The 16,395-nt window shown below is 36.8% G+C and overlaps 1 pseudogene; it reads left to right on the top strand.

Annotated features, from left to right (window-relative positions):
- Nucleotides 1–928: 928 nt before the first annotated feature.
- Nucleotides 929–989, top strand: LOC125616710 (annotated as a pseudogene).
- The last annotated feature ends 15,406 nt before the right edge of the window (nucleotides 990–16,395 follow it).

The raw sequence follows: 16,395 nt of genomic DNA, 5'->3' as shown, positions 1-16,395 counted from the left end.
AAAAACTGTAACAAGACAGGGATGCCCTCTTTCAACACTTCTATTCAACACAGTCTTTAAAACTCTAACCAAAACAATTAGAAGAAAGAAATTAAAGGGATACAAATAGGGAAAGAAGAACTCAAACTATCCCTATTTGCTGAAAACATGATCATGGAAGACCAAAAATGTCATCAGAAAAATTCTAGAACTCATAAGCAAATTTAGCAAAGTAGTGGGATAAAAAAATTAACACCCATAAATCAATTGTGTTCCTATATACCAATGATGAATCAGCTGAAAGAGAAATTAAGAAAACTATCCCATTCACAACAGTCACAAGAAAATAAAATAAAATACCTGGAAATCAATCTAACAAAAGAGGTGAAAGACCTCTACAATGAAAACTACAGAACACTAAAGAAAGAAATTGAAGAAGACCTTAGAAGATAGAAAGATCTCCTGTGTTCTTTGATAAGCAGAATTAATATTGGCAAAATGGCCATACCTTAAAAAATGCTATACAGATTTAATGCAATTCTTGTTAAAATGCCAATGATGTTCTTCATAGAAATAGAGAAAGCAATCATGAAATTCATTTGGAAAAATAAGGCCCAGAATAGCTAAAGCAATCCTTAATGAGAAAAGTGAAGCAGGAGGACCGCAATATCAGACCTTAAATTATACTACAGAGCTACAGTAACAAAAACAGCATGGTACCAAAATAGACATGAAGAGCAATGGAACAGAATAGAAGACAAATAGAGAGACAAATCCATCTAAATACAGTTATCTCATCCTGGAAAAAGGCACCATAAACATACATTGGAGAAAAGATACCTCCTTCAACAAATAGTGCTGGGAAAGCTAGAAATCCATTTGTAGCAGAATAAAATTGAATCCCTATCTTTCACCCTGCACAAAGCTCAACTCAAAATGGATCTAGGTAATCGCTTCTCGGCCTTTTGGCTAAGATCAAGTGTAGTATCAAAATGGATCTAGGACCTAAAATTAGATGAGAGAGTGGATTAGACAAGGAGAATGAAGGGAAGGGATGAGGGAATAGGAATAGGAAAGAGAATGAATGAATCAGACATAACTTTATTATGTTCATAAATGAATACATGACCAGTCAAACTCCACATCACGTACAACCAAAAAATGGATCCTAATTAGAATAAGTTGCACTCCATGTATGTAAAATATATAAAAATACACTCTACTGTCATTTTTATCTAAAATAACAAAAAAGGGATGAGGCTATTTAATTCATTTGCCGAAAGCCTGATAGGAACCTTAAATAATTTACCAACTTTGAGTCTACTTTAAGTTTAAACTGGGCCAAACAGTGAACCTATATACATTACAAATAGGAACACTATATGCACACATTTTGATGAATGGAGGATGTGTATATATCTCAAGTATAATAACCATTATGACTTGACTCCTGACAATCAGAATGATTGGCAGCTATGGGTTGGAAAAGGGTCCTGGGAGGCCCATAATGTTTCTGCCATTAACCCTTCAGTTTTTACACCATGGGTGGTTGTTACACCCCAGAAGAGGAGGTATATTGGCTCAGAAGTGGTGCTATTTGCTTACCAGTGTGGGACCACAGGTAGAGCATCCCTAATTCAAAAACCTAATGTCCAAAATGCTCCAAAAATCTAAAATTTTTTTGAGTGCTGACATTATACTACAAGTAGAAAACTCCACACTGTGAAACCTTATTTGATACAAAAAATTATAAAAATAGTGCATAAAACTACTTCAAGCTATGTGAGTAAGGTACATAAATAAATTTCATGTTTAGACTTGGATCCAATCCTAAAGATATCTTATTATTCACTTATATACAGATATTTCAAAATCTGAAAATTTCTGAAATTCAAAACATTTTTGATCTCAAGTATTTGGGAGTTGCCCAATGTCATAACAAGTTAGATAGTTGCATAGCATGGGCTATTTGCCCAAATCCCTTGACTCCTAGTGCTCCATTATTTTTATCTCAATTTCTAGGAAAAAAATGAAAACAGACAAAATTCCATTCTTTGACCATCAGATCAAAGGAAAGGTGCTTGACTGGAGGGACATTGACTTCTTGAACATGAAAACAAGATTAAATACACTGGATAACTTGGTTGTTGATACAGATTTTTCTCTAATACGCTAAGGAGACCAGATATTAGGTCTAATTTTGGAGTGTTTATTTTTAAATTGTGGTGTTTCTAACTATTCATTCTTTTTTCCAAAATGGAAAGAAAAATCATATTGACTTGGATTTAAATGTGATATGGGTGGTAAAAAAATTAATTTAGAAACTGTTGAGCTGGGATTGAGTTTTCTGCTTCTTATTAATTTTGTGAATTTTGGGCATGCATCTTTGCATCTTTGAGCTTCATTTTTTGAATTAATAGAGTGAAGGCAACAGACACTTGACCATCAACCAGGATTGTTGGCAAATGCTTGGAGAATGAGTGCTATGGTTTGAAGTGGGGCATTGCTATAACAATAGCTATAAAGGTGGAAATAGTTTTGTAGCTGAATAATAAGCAGAGATTGGAGGAGTCTGGCGATCAGGATACAAAAAAAGTACAGAAGACTCTAAATGGAACATTAAGGCCAATTCTGGTGAGGGCTCAGAAGACAAAAAGACTAAGGAATGCTTGGAATTTTTAAGAGGTTTTGACTCAAATGCTGATAGAAATGTGGATAGTAAAGTCTGATGAAACCTTAGATAGAAATGGGGACTATCTTTTTGGGAACTGACATAAAGGCCATCCTTATTATAGAGTTGCAGAGAAGTTGGCTGCATCGTGTTCACGCCCTAGAATTTTGTGGAAGGCAGAAAAAGAGTGGTAAACTAGTGTATCTGATGGAAGAAATATCTAAGCAGCAGAGTGCTCAAGAAGCTGTGTGGTTACTTTTAACTACTTATGCTGAGATACAGAATAAAGGGATTACTCTAAAGGTGGAATTTATAAATGAAAGGGAAATAGGACCCCAAAAATGGACTTTTCTCAGCCTGTGTAAAGGGTAAAAAAGCATGCAAGAGTGTGCCCAAGCAACTAGTTATTAAAGAGATTAGGATGATGACAGGTGTTATTCATCAAGTGGCCCCTGGTGTCCACTCCCACTCTGGAGGGCACACTTGTAAGTAAAAGCAGTGTCCACATCCATGTGGTGCTAATTTTGCAGACATGCATGATGGAAGAGATATGGGGGCATGCAGACCTCCACCTAGATTTCAAAGGATACACCCTTGTCAGTTCTGGGGTCCCAGTGGCAATCCCACCTCCCCCTCCCACAGCTCCACTAGATGTTGCCCTGGTAGGGATGCTCTGCCTGGCCCTGACCCTGCAGCAGGTTTCTGCCTGAGCTCTAAGGTCACCTGATCTTAAATTTCCCAGCCTCAAGAACCATAAAACAAATCTCTTTTCTGATATAGGTGTACAGAAAGGACTCAAGATGCCGTGAGATACTAAAGAATGGAGCTCAGAGAGAGCCATCAGCCTCGATTTCTGAGTTTTTGTTTCCTTTCTCTTTCATGCTCACCCCTGCAGACATCATTGTCTTACTTGAAGTAAGCTCAATGGGTCTTGTTCTTTATTTAAGAACTCACCTGAGTATTACACTCACTGAGCTAGTGAGACCAAGAAAGGACCAGAGTCCAGGTCTCTGGTACTCCTTAGAGTTCCTTCTGGTGATCACATACCCCTATCTCTTTCTAGAGAAAACCTATATACAGAAAGAAGAAAAAAAATCTTAGATTTGTTTCAGCTTTGGTTAAATTCACACTTTGCAACATTTACATAGCATTTTTAATGATGATTTTATTTGCAAAGGCATCTTTCCAGAAGTAGTCTGGCTTACCGCTACGTCTTTGGATCCAATCCAGTTAGACATTTTCTATCGTGTTTATCATAAGAAACATTCCAGTTGCTTGATAGCGTCAGCATTTATGTCCATCTTTCCCTTATGATGGCTGACTTCTTGCTGCACCAGTCCTAACATATTTGTACTAGTTCTCATATGTTTTATAGCCTCAGGGCAGCTTTACCGATATGCAATGAGTCAAAAACCAAAGCTTCTACAAACAGAATTGCATACCATGGAGATTATCTTATAGAAAGACTTAAAAGTCCAACAGATATGCCACAAATCATTAGATAACATTGATGCCCAGCAACTAGGAGTAGTAAGAATCACAGATAGTTCATGAACAGTATGCAATCATTCATTTTGATTTTAAGCCCTTAAAAAATGGATTGTACTGATATTTCTTTTCCTCCTCAGCTCTTCCTTCTGAGGGTTGGAGCTACTAACCCTTCTACTCTAAGAATAATAGATGGAAAAGATGGCTATTTAAAATGTTATGAAGCTCTGAGAAAGCCACACCTAGAAAATGGGAAAAGATTTACTTATTCCTAAATTTGACCAAGAAATGGCTACTACCTGATGGCTGTGAAGCATATGGTAACATGAACTCTAAAGATCTGTCAATGCTTGTTTCTCATTAGAATGTGTTTCAAAATGCACCTTGTTGTTCTTTGGGTGCTAATGAATCCATATTTAAAACATACCCTCAAAAGCATCTCTCATGCTTCTGAGACAATTGCTATAAAAATGCAGCAGTTCGTGGTTTGCCTAAATGGAGCACAATTATCACCAAGTTGCACAGTCTTTTTGTCTGTACTGTCACTGCAGGAAATCTCTCTGTGTATGTGACCTGAATACATACTACATAGTGGAAAATTCCATAAATGCAGAGTCGCTTACAGCATCCAACAGCTGCTTTTCTTTCCTTTCTTTCTCCCCCACTCCAACCAAACACAAGGGATTGTTGGAGAAGAGTTTCCCAAATCACTGGCCTCTTTATAATCCTCAGTCATTTTTGTCTATTTCTATTAATTCTTAAACAACATCATTCAAATTGCCATGTTTCAACCCCTAGGAATGTAAATACCGAGGCAATTACAAAGCTGTATTTTCCAGTGGCACACATTTAAATGATTAGCAGAAAGTCAAATGTTAATGACACAAAATAGAGAAAACACAGTTGGTGTATTTTGCCCATAGTTAACAGGCTAACCTAGAGCAAACGATCTAACTGTGCAAGAAAATGTGAATGTGAAGACTCGAAATGTTCCACCCTCTGAATGTCCTGAACAGTAGGTGCATTTCATTTGCTCCAGTTATTCCAGCAGGATGGGTGGGACAAAAATATATAAGGAAAAGGAGGAAGAAGAAAAAGTGAGGAGGTGGATTGTTGGACAAAATGTATGTGTCCAACCAGACCACGGTTCAGGATGAGAGAACACCACAGGACACAGTTCTCAACCTAAAGCTGCCAAGAGCTCAGAGGCAGCAAGGACATCCTTTATTATGTAGAAATTAGCTATGAGTGCCCTTGGCCCCCTTCCTTCCCTGGCCTCTGTTTGTACACTTCGCCCCTCCTCTTCCGCCTCTTCCTCCTCCTCCTTCCGTTTTGCACTGCCTCTTTTCTGGTCAGTCAGTATGATGTTAGTGACTTCCCTGATCACATACTAACTTCTGTTTATCATGTATTATGAAACCATACTCTTGAGATATTTTGTAGAATCGTCAAATCTAATGGTTATGAGTTGAGTTGTGTTCCCCCCAAAGGTATGCTGAAGTCTGACCTCACAAGACCTTAGAATGTGATCTTATTTGGTGATAGGGTCATTACACATGTAATAGCTAAGCTAAGTATTGGAGCAGGATGCCACGTGAAGACACTGAGCTACACAAGAAGAATGTCCAGGGAGACAGAGGCAGAGATTGGAGTGATACATGGACAAGTCAAGGAGCCCCAAGAGTTACTTGTAGTTTCTAGGAGTTAGGACACAGACGTGGAAGAGATTTTCTCCAGAAGGAGCCAACCTGATGATACCTTGATTGCAGATCTATAGTCTCCACAACAGTGAGAAAACAAATTTTTTGTTGTTTTTAGCCATCCAATTTATGGTACTTTGCTATGCCAGCCCTAGGAGACTAATGTACTAACATTTGAAAGAAACTTTAGCATCTCTCTCTCTAGATGAAAATTCCACCCCTAACTCAATGACATGAATGACTGCAGGATCCACTACTTGCTGAATACACATGAGACACCATCTGCAGAGCTCTTCACCCCTACAGAAACCAGGCTGCCCTTTTTCCCTCTTCAAGTATCCAGTGATCCAGCTCCTGGTGTTAGACTACTTGGCAGTCAGAGTGCTGAGGCTCTGCAATGAAGTTCTATAAATTTCCAAAATTCCCTCTTGAACTACCCCCATGTAACTAATGCATTTGCTCTCTGAAGACAGGTCTGGTGGGAAATAAAAAAAAGTCAACTGAACATCAGCCGGGAAGCGTGAACTCAGAGCAAGGTGCGCTAGTCAGATGGATTAAATATTTAATGGCACCAGACATAGCCATTTCACAATGAGGAATGGAATGTGTTGGGGCTGGAATTTTGGCATTCTCTCCTCTGGACATGAGCTGAGCACGTCCAGCTGTGCTTCTGTACCCTTTTCAGAGCTCCCTGAGCTGACCAACCTCTTTCAGAGAGTAACATTTTTTCTTCTTCTTCTTCTTCTTTTTTTTTTGTCTTAGCTACTAATGTACCATATGCTAATTAATCACATAAGTTATAGTTTGATCTGTGTGTAAGTTTGGGAAGCACATGTGGGATAGAGCATGCATGGATTTTACTAGGGAAGGGAACCAGGGAGGGCCGTGAGAGCCATTGCACCATGATGTGAGCTGACCCTGAATGAAGAAGAAAGTGGGAGGGGGAAATGTCTAAGGAAGGCTCATCAAGGTCTCTGGGGGCAGGTATGGGCCAGGAAGGGTGACTGGAGGCAAAGCAGGCTGCAGGAGGAGTCCCCCATCTTCCCCAAATAGGTCTGCCTCAGTATTCTTTCTGTGCTCAGTCACCTGGCAGGAGCCCATGGGAAGCTCGGCCTCTGTGTCAGCAGAGTGAATGATTTCTGAGCACAGAAGCTTGGGTCCTTGGTCATTTATGCATTCTATCTTCTCATGACTCACACACTACAGCCTGGGAGCCCACTTATCTTTAAGGAACTGAATGCATGTTTTGGCAATGCATTGATTTAAAATTTAACTGCCAGAGGCAATTTTACTTCTCATTTTTTAGAAGAAACCTCATGCGATATGATCCCCAAGTATTTGTAAGACCCATCTTGTTTTATTCTATTCACCTATTACACACACACACACACACATTTTTCAAGGTATACTACTGCATTTAAAAAAAGAGAGAAAGCCTTTGAAGCTATAAACACTTCCCGAGATATGTAACTCTCCTGAAACCTGTAGTGAAATGCCTCTTAAATTGAAGGATCCTATTTTAGTGGACTCTATTAGTTAGACAACACACCAATACACATTTATAATCACATCTCAAGGTGAATAAATGATGTACCTTATACCTTGTAGCATAGATCACATTTAATGAAACACCTAGCTGAGTCTTAAGAACACTTTACTTTTCTTTAATGAGAACAGATGTTGTCACCAGAAATAGTAATCTCCACAGCTCTCAGTACTGAGAACAGGCGAAACAAAAAACAATGCACATCATTTTTAAGAAATCATCAGATAGCAATTTGAAGGATGTGCTGAGCACAGCACCCTCTGCCTTGTCTGAGAAGGTTACATGGAGATTTGTGAGAACACATGTGCACATGTTGATTCAGCATGACCAAACCAGCTGTATTTCTCAATCCTCTGGGAATGGATGGTTCTTAAAATGATGTAAAATACAAAGCACACTAGAGGTGCGGGAAGCAGTGAAAACTTTCACCTATAAAATAAGAATCTTGGATTGCTGTCTGCTTATTGTTGAGCCTTAGATAAATTACTTGATTAGCTTCTTCTCAACCCATTTCTCTTTTATTTGCCTGCCTTTCTTTTTCTTCCTGTTTCTTTTCTTTCTTTCTTCTTTTTTTTTCTTTTCAGTCCATGTTAGTTTAGGGAGCACAGCTTAATCACATAAGAACAACTTTGGCCTAATGATTCATTTTATGAACTTAATGTGAAAATGCCATTTTTAATGCTCAGACTCAAATATTTTTTTCTTTATAACTTGTTTGGAATACTGTTCAATGATTTGCTTTAAAGCAAAAAAAAAAATCTAATCTAAAAAAGAAAGTAAAAATATTTTGAGCCTTTTTAAAATCAAGAAATCATTCTTCAAATTCCAGAAAATACTTATGCATCAAGTTTATGAGTTCACGAACAATGCAGTGTCTAGAATAATAACAACCCAAATAATCTACAAATTGGATTTTTTGACTTTTGTGGTCCATACTCTTATAGGAAAAAATTAGAAATAAACAATCATAGCAACTTCTAAGGTGATCTTTTTTTAGTGTCATTTGACTTTCTTAGTTCCTTATACTTATTACATTATATCATATTGAAAATGCTGTATATGCTAAGGGAAGAAAATATAATATAGTTCACAAATAATATTAATGAGAGGAAACACGAGAATAATTTTGGTGTTTAGAGAGTTAAGACTTAGCAAGCCAGAGAGCAAAATAACTAGATTCTCTCATTTAGCAAGCCAGAGAGTAGAAAACCAGATTCCCTCATTTAGTTCTAGACTTTGCTATACTTCTCACCATACGTGGAAAACACACGGACTGCTACAGTCTAACATCCTAAGTTGCTGTGCATTGATTGCACCAGTTGCTAGGAGTCCCTGATGGCATCAGCAACCTGTTTTTCTGGTGCTTGCCTTCTCTTTCCCATGCCTATCCTGAGAAGAGCTAAAGAAGTCTTCCCAAGCCCCAGAGTTTGCTTAAGAGGGTGGAGGCTAAAGAAGAAGGGCTGGCAGGAAAAAAGATGATTGCAACATTCCTCCAGCTCTTGAAGCAGAGAGACCTGGAAAGAAAGAAAAGCTAAATTCTTCGAGCACCTCTCCCTCCAGTACATATGCAAACACACATGCACACACCCACACCTTCACACTATGTTGCATTTTTCTCACTGCTGCTGTTGACATTTGTTCAAACTTGACTTTGCACATAGAAAGTGCTTATAAGCTAAAGAGGACACATACAGAATGAATAGCCTTGAATCATATTGCCTCCAGGAAATCATCTTTGAGCCCCATGATTTACTGAGCAGGTGCTCCATAAATGTTTGTCAAATAAGTGAGTGTGTGCATGCCACCTACTGACACTGAGGTTAATTCTGATTATTCATGGGATGATTTATTCCCTTTTGCTTCTGAATCATTTCCTCTGCATAGTTTAGGGATCCTATGCTGCTTTGGGAATTAAATAAAATGATCCTGAACTCTAAAAAATTTGGAAAACATCTATAGAAACTTGGGTTTTTCCATTCTCTATCTTGGGCTTATTCCAACTTTGAAAATGACTTTCAGCTATTCTCTTGATAGTCCATCTGTGGCTTAAATTTTATGGGTGTATTTAAGTGAATTTGTACAGAAAATGAACGTGCAATATGTGTACCAAAAGTTATCAGAAATTGGAATTCTATGGTGAGAAAAATAAGTCACTAGGGAGTTTGTTTGGATAGAATGTACTTATTTTTTAATTTAATGTTCTCTTTATAAATGGTTGGTTTTAAAATATAATAACCTATAGAGGGATTTCAGATTTTTAAAATGTGTTTAACATTCAAGAGGCTTGACCTGAAACTAGATATTCAGGGCTCTGTTCCCACATGCCGAGGAGCAGCAAATAGGAGACACACGTTAATGTCTGTCCTTGGAGATTGTGATGACCCTTCCTCATTCTGCCACCTTCATACTTCCCTCCCTACCTAAAGCTTGCCTGCTAATTTCTACACTTACAGAGTTGGCTACAGAGTCTTTTTAATCACCATGCTCTCTGGAGGAACCTGTCCAAAAATTCTGTGTCATGTCCCTGGAGAACATTGTTAGAGGTACAAGTGCTGTCCTGGGTTGAAGACTCGGGTAGCACAACGCTGTAGTGCTTAATGCAAATTAAGCAGTACCATCAAACATTGGTCAGAAGAGCCATATCAATAGGAAAATATTTTGTAACATACAAACTTGCTTCAATCGATTTGTTTAATAAAATTAAACCTGTTTGGAGCAAGGTTACGCTACCGCTTTATAGATCTGAACCATCTGAATGACCTTTGTGTGTACTTCTTTCGAAGCTCATATAGTTTCTATAATAATTTGCATATTTCTCAAAGCACATCATTTGATGGTGGTTTGCACAACAGTGGCAGTGATTTTTTTTAAAAAAAGTTCTTTTAAAATACATAATTACTACTCATTCTTTGCAAAATGAATTCAAACTTAAAATTAAGAGAAAATTAGAACTCATAATTCCACCATCCAGGAACTAAAAGCAGTTGGTATTTTGTTGTCTAGCTTTTCAGTCTTTTTCTATGCATATATGTCTATATTTTCCAAATTGTAACCAAATTCTTATACTTAAAATTTATCACATTTTTACATGTCAATAAATATTCTTTTACAGCATCATCTTTAATGGTGGCATAGGATTCCTTTCTATGGAGGTGTCATAGAATATTTAACCACTTTCTACATTAAACAAGCTCTTTTCAACAACACAATTATAAATAGCACTGCCATAAACATCTTCAGCTAAGTATTTATCTCCTTAGGATTAATAATTTCCTTATGGCAAATTACTAGACAGAAAAGTGTCGGTTCAAAGGATACACATATTTTAAAGTAATAGACATCTAAAGTTGGAAATACTTTCTGAAGAAACGTCTGGCTATTCATGACATTTGATCTTAGCTTTGGAAACAGAAAACCTAAGGGAAAATTTTGACCAAAATGATGTCAGAAGCTATCCCATTTTGTAGGTACAATGAAATAGTAGAAACTCTTAGTTTCAAAATGAACAATTCAAATTGAGTATGCCTACAGAAGATATGTTTTGAAACTAAGGAATAATTTTGCTCTGATAACTGGAGGAAGATAGGCACACTAGGAGTATAGAGGGCACTTTGGCGCAATGGATTGAACTGGACTTTATCCTAGCCACCTCCAACATCAGGAGTCCCACCCAGTGGAGTGGGGTTACTGACATTGACTGCCAACATAACGCGAAACCCTTTCCAGTTAATGTTTTGCTTTTCACGTCATTGATAGTCATGAAGCTGCTTAAGAGCCAAATACCAAATCAAGCCTGGACAAACTCAGCACAAGCTGAGTAAATTCAATTGGAATCTTTTATCGCAAAAAAGTCACATGTGACTCAGTGCTTAAAAAAAAAATCCAGTGTGCACTCAATATCATGAAGCTTTGGTTTAAAAAAAAAAAAGGCTTCTGGTTTTCATTTCTTCATGTAAGGGGCTTGGACATCACTACTCCATCCAAACAGTTCCAAAACTGAACAAAGTGGAAAATTCACAAGTCACAAAAATTCACAAGATCCATAAGAGAAGTGAGGTCACAGGGCAAACTGCTGCCCCCCAAATTGGGCAGGCAAACCCAGAGGGTCATAACCTGCTGATGCAGGAAATCACCAGCAGAAGTCTCCATGGAAACTAGAGCCAGGGTAGAAATACCCAAACTGTAATGGCTGTACTGCTGGAAGCCCAGAGTGGACAGACTGAGACCTTACAACTACAAGGGGACTTGGTATTTGGGAAGGTCTGTGCTTCTGTGAGTTTGACCTGAAGGAGCTCAATCTGGTATTCATGGTAAAATCTTATGTTTTCAACAGGGGTATAGGAAAATGAGTCATTTTGAAGTATATCAGAGAGCTATTTTAACAAGATCTGCCTTCCAAAGAAACTACTTAAACAGAGCCTAACTGACCAGGGGGAAGGAAACACTCAATTCAAGCCTAGCTTTCATTTTCACTACTCCAGCCCACTCTAGCCTTCCTCCACTTGAGGAAGGGAAATATCCAACTCCAACCAAATACAGCCATCCTGTCTCACTGAGTGGGTGAGGGCTGAGAAATCACAGTTCAGAGGCACAGGCACATGATAACTGAGGCTTATTTACAGGACGATAGACTGTGTCACTCCTAGCACCTTACTATGTACTACTAAAGGCCTATTTACAGCAGTTTCTTTTATCCAGTACACATTCAGCTATAAAGAAAAAACTGCAAGGCATTACCAAAGGCAAAACAGTCTGAAGAGAAAGCAAGCTTCCCAAGCAGACATGGCAGGGAAGTCAGAACTGTAAGATCAGAGATATTAAATGGCTATGGTTAATATGCTAAGGGCTCTAGAGGATGAAGTGAAGAGTATGCAAATACAGATGGGCTAGGCAAGCAGTAAAATAGAAATCCCAAGAAACAACGAAACACAAGTTCTAGAGATTAACAAAACAAAACAAAACACTAACAGAAATGAGTAGTGCCATTGAGGGGTTTATCAGGAAACAGGACACAACTGAGGAAAGAAATCCTGAAATCAAGGCTGTATCAATAGTAATCTTCAAAACTAAAAAGCAAAGAGAATAAAGTAAAAAAAAAAAACACCACAGGATATCCACAAACTGTGGGACAACAACAAAAGATGCAATATATACAGAATGGGATACCAAAAAAGAGAAAAAGAGAGAAAGGAGCAGAAAGAATAGTCGAAGGAATAATGACTCAGATTTTTCCAAATTGATGGCAGACATCAAACCACACAGATCCAGGAAACTCAGAGAACACCAAGAAGAACAAATACCCCCCAAAAGAAGAAGGAGGAGGAGGAGGAGAAAAGAAAAAGAAAAAACACCTGAAAGAAGAAAACAAGAGGAAAAATATGCCCTACATATAGAGGAACAAAGAAAAGAATTATAGCCGACCTCTCCATGTAAGCTAGAAATGAATAAAATATTTAAATTGTTGAGAGAAAAATTTCACCAACCTAAAATTCTCTATACCTGAAATTTATTATTAAAAAAATAGGGAGAAATAAAGACTTGCTCAACAATAAAAAACTGAAGGAATATGTTGCTCTTAGACTTGCCTTGAAAGAAATATTATGATAAATTCTTTGATGATAAGGGAAATGATATAGGTCAGAAATTTACATACCTAAAAGAAGAGCATCAATAAGGAGTAAATGAAGGTTAATTGGTCTAACAGATAAGTTTGCCTAAAATTATATCAACAATATATTTGATTACGTGTATGTCTATCATATATGTGCTTATGTTTATAAATAAGAGAAATGAATGACAATAATGATATAAGGGATGAAAGAAGAATTAGAATCATTTTGTCATAATGAGGTGCTCCAACTACTCATGGAGTGGTATAGTGTCATTTGGAGATGGACTTGGATTAGCTATAAATGTATATTGCATATACTTTAAAAAGTCAAAACGAAAAAACAAACAAAAAAACTTGTATCATTGTGTTACAGTTTGGATCTGAATGTCTTCAAAGGGTCATGTGTTGAAGGTTTAGTTCCCAGCTCATGATGCTATTGGGAGGTGGTGAAAATTTTACTGTGTGGGCCCTAGTGAAGGAAGTAGGTCACTGGGGACATATCCTCAAAGAGGATCTCTCTCTCTCTCTCTCTCTCTCTCTCTCTCTATATATATATATATATATATATATATATTAGATAACGATAATCAAAAGAAAAGCATGAATAGCTATATTAATTTCAGAATAAAAGTCATGTAAGTAAAGTCATATATATAATATATAAATATATAATATATATAAAATATATAATATATATAAAATATATCAATACACACACACATATATACACACACACACACTTCTTGGCCACCATGAGGTGAGTAACTTTGCTGCACTACATGCTTCCTGCAATGATGTTCTTCCTCACTACAAGCCCACAGTGATTAGGGCCAGGAGACTATGCACTGAAGCCTCTAAAACCATGAGCCAAAATAAATCTTTTTCTCCTCTAAGTTGGTATTCTCAGGTATTTTGTCATAATAATAAAAAGTTAACACAAACTGTGCCCAGGAGAGAAAATGGATTCATATAAAATGCATGATTAAAACCATAATAAATAAAAAGTCAAAGATTAAAATTGGAACAAAAACCAAGAACAACAAAAGAAGACAATAACAAATGTGGTAAATATTAATCCAACTGTATCAATAACCATTTTAAACATCAATGATCTGAATACCCCAATGAAAATATAAATATTGTCACACTATATGTCATACTATGTTTTCTAGAAGGAATCTACTTTAAATATGAAGACACACAAATTAAAAATAAATGAATGGGGACTGGGGTTGTGGCTCAGTGGAAGAGCACTTGCCTAGAATGTGTGAGGCATTGGGTTTGATTCTCAGCACCACGTATGAATAAATAAAAATAAATGTCCATTGACAATTAAAAAAATAATAAAATATTTAAAACAAATAAATAAATAAATGGAGAAGATATACAATAATCAAAAGAGAAGTGTGAATAGCCATATTAATTTCAGAATAAAAGTCACGTAAGTAAAAGAAATATATATCAAAATCACAAAGAGACATTATAAGAATGGCAAGTACAGATGAATATCTCTCTTGAACATAAATATAAAAATCCTCAACAAAATATTAACAAATCAAATTCAACAATGAATAAAAAGAATCACACACCATAATCAAGTGGGAGTTATCTCAGGTGTGCAGGGATGATTCAACATTCTAAAATCCATCAAGGTAATCCATCATATCACCAGGCTAAATAGGAAAAATCACATGGTCATAAATGCAGGAAAAGCAGTTGACATAATTTAATATATTGTCATGCTAAAAATTCTCAGCAGACTGGAACTAAAGAGGAAACTTCCTCAATTTGATAAGCAATAGCTAAAAAAGCTCCTAGAGCTAACATTGTACTTAATGGTGAGAAACTAGAAGTTTTGCCACTAAGTTCAGGATCAAGGCAAGGTCATTCCATCTCACCTTTCCAACATTGTACTGGAGTTCTAGCTAACACAACAAGATATGCATAGAAATAAAATGATCATCTATATAGAAAATTCAGTGCTGGAGATGTAGCTCAGTGGTAGGACATTTTCCTAGCATGCACAAGGCCCTGGTACCCCTTTTCTGACAAAGTGGGGGTGGGGGGAGAGAAAGAGAGCGAGAGAGAAAATCTCAGAAGCAGATTTTCCTACTGGAGATGGGGGGGAGAGTACTGGAACTAAGAAATGATTTTAGCAAAGTTTCAGGATATGACACCAATTTTAAAAAGTCACTTTCCCCTATCCCATCAATGAATAAGTAGCATTTACAATTTAAAGCACAGCACCATTCTCCCCCCACCCCGCCCCCCCTGCAAATATTTGGGTATGAATTTAACTGAGTATGTGTAAGATTTACATAGGGAAAACTACAGAATTCTGATGAAATAATTCAAACAAGAACTATATAAATGGAGAGATATTCCATGTTCTGGATGAAAAGACTCTATATTGTCAAGATGTCAATTCTTTCCAATTTGATATGTAGATCTAAAGCAATTGAAATTAAAATTTCATTGTGTATTTTGTGGAAAAAACTAAGTCTTATAGGGAGAGAGAAAAAAACCCAGAATAGCCTATAAAATTTTGAAGGGAGAACAAGAAGTTTGTTAAGACTGACACTATTCAACATCAAGATTTACTATAAATCTATAATAATCAAGACAGTGTGATATTAGTGAAAAAATAGATTAATGGAACAGAATAAATAACTCAGAGATAGACCCCAACAAATAAAGTCAACTGATCTTTGGCAAAGGAGTAAAGGAACAAAATAGACCAAAGACACTCTTTCAACAGAAGATATTGGAGCTACTGGACATCCACATGTATAAAAATGAATCTAGACCCAGAGTTCACCCCTTCAAAGAAAAGAACAGTCATTCAAAATGGATCCATGTAAAATGCAAAATTGAAAAACTCCTAGAAGATAAGGAGAAAATCTAGATGACCTTGGTTTTGGTGATGACTTTTTAGATATGACACCAAGGTCATGATTCATGAGAGAAAGAATTGGTACACTAGACCTCATTAATATTAAAAATGTATGCCATTTGAAAGACTCTATTGAGAGAATAAAAAGACAAGCCACACACTGGGAGAAACTGTTTTCAAAAGACATATCTGATAAAGGAGCATAATATAAATATATAAAGAACTCTTTAAACTCATCCACAAGAAAATGAACTAGCCAATTAAAGGTGGTCAAAAGATCTTAAGAGATAGCTCAGTGAAGAAGATAGTCAGATGAAAAATAAACATATAAAAAGATAGTCCAAATCATGTCATTAGTGAAATACAAGTTTTGAAAAAAATAAAATACCATCACATGACTATAATGGCCCAAATCCCAACACTGACAACACCAAATGCTGGTAAGGATGAAGAGCAACAGCAACTCTCACTCACTGCTGGTGCAAATGATGAATGGTGCAGTCACTT

The sequence above is a fragment of the Marmota marmota genome, unplaced genomic scaffold (genome assembly GCF_001458135.2).
Source record: "Marmota marmota marmota unplaced genomic scaffold, marMar, whole genome shotgun sequence".
NCBI classification, from domain to species: domain Eukaryota; kingdom Metazoa; phylum Chordata; class Mammalia; order Rodentia; family Sciuridae; genus Marmota; species Marmota marmota.
The sequence above is the reverse complement of the archived record's forward strand: the minus strand, read 5'-3'. Positions and strand labels throughout refer to the sequence as shown.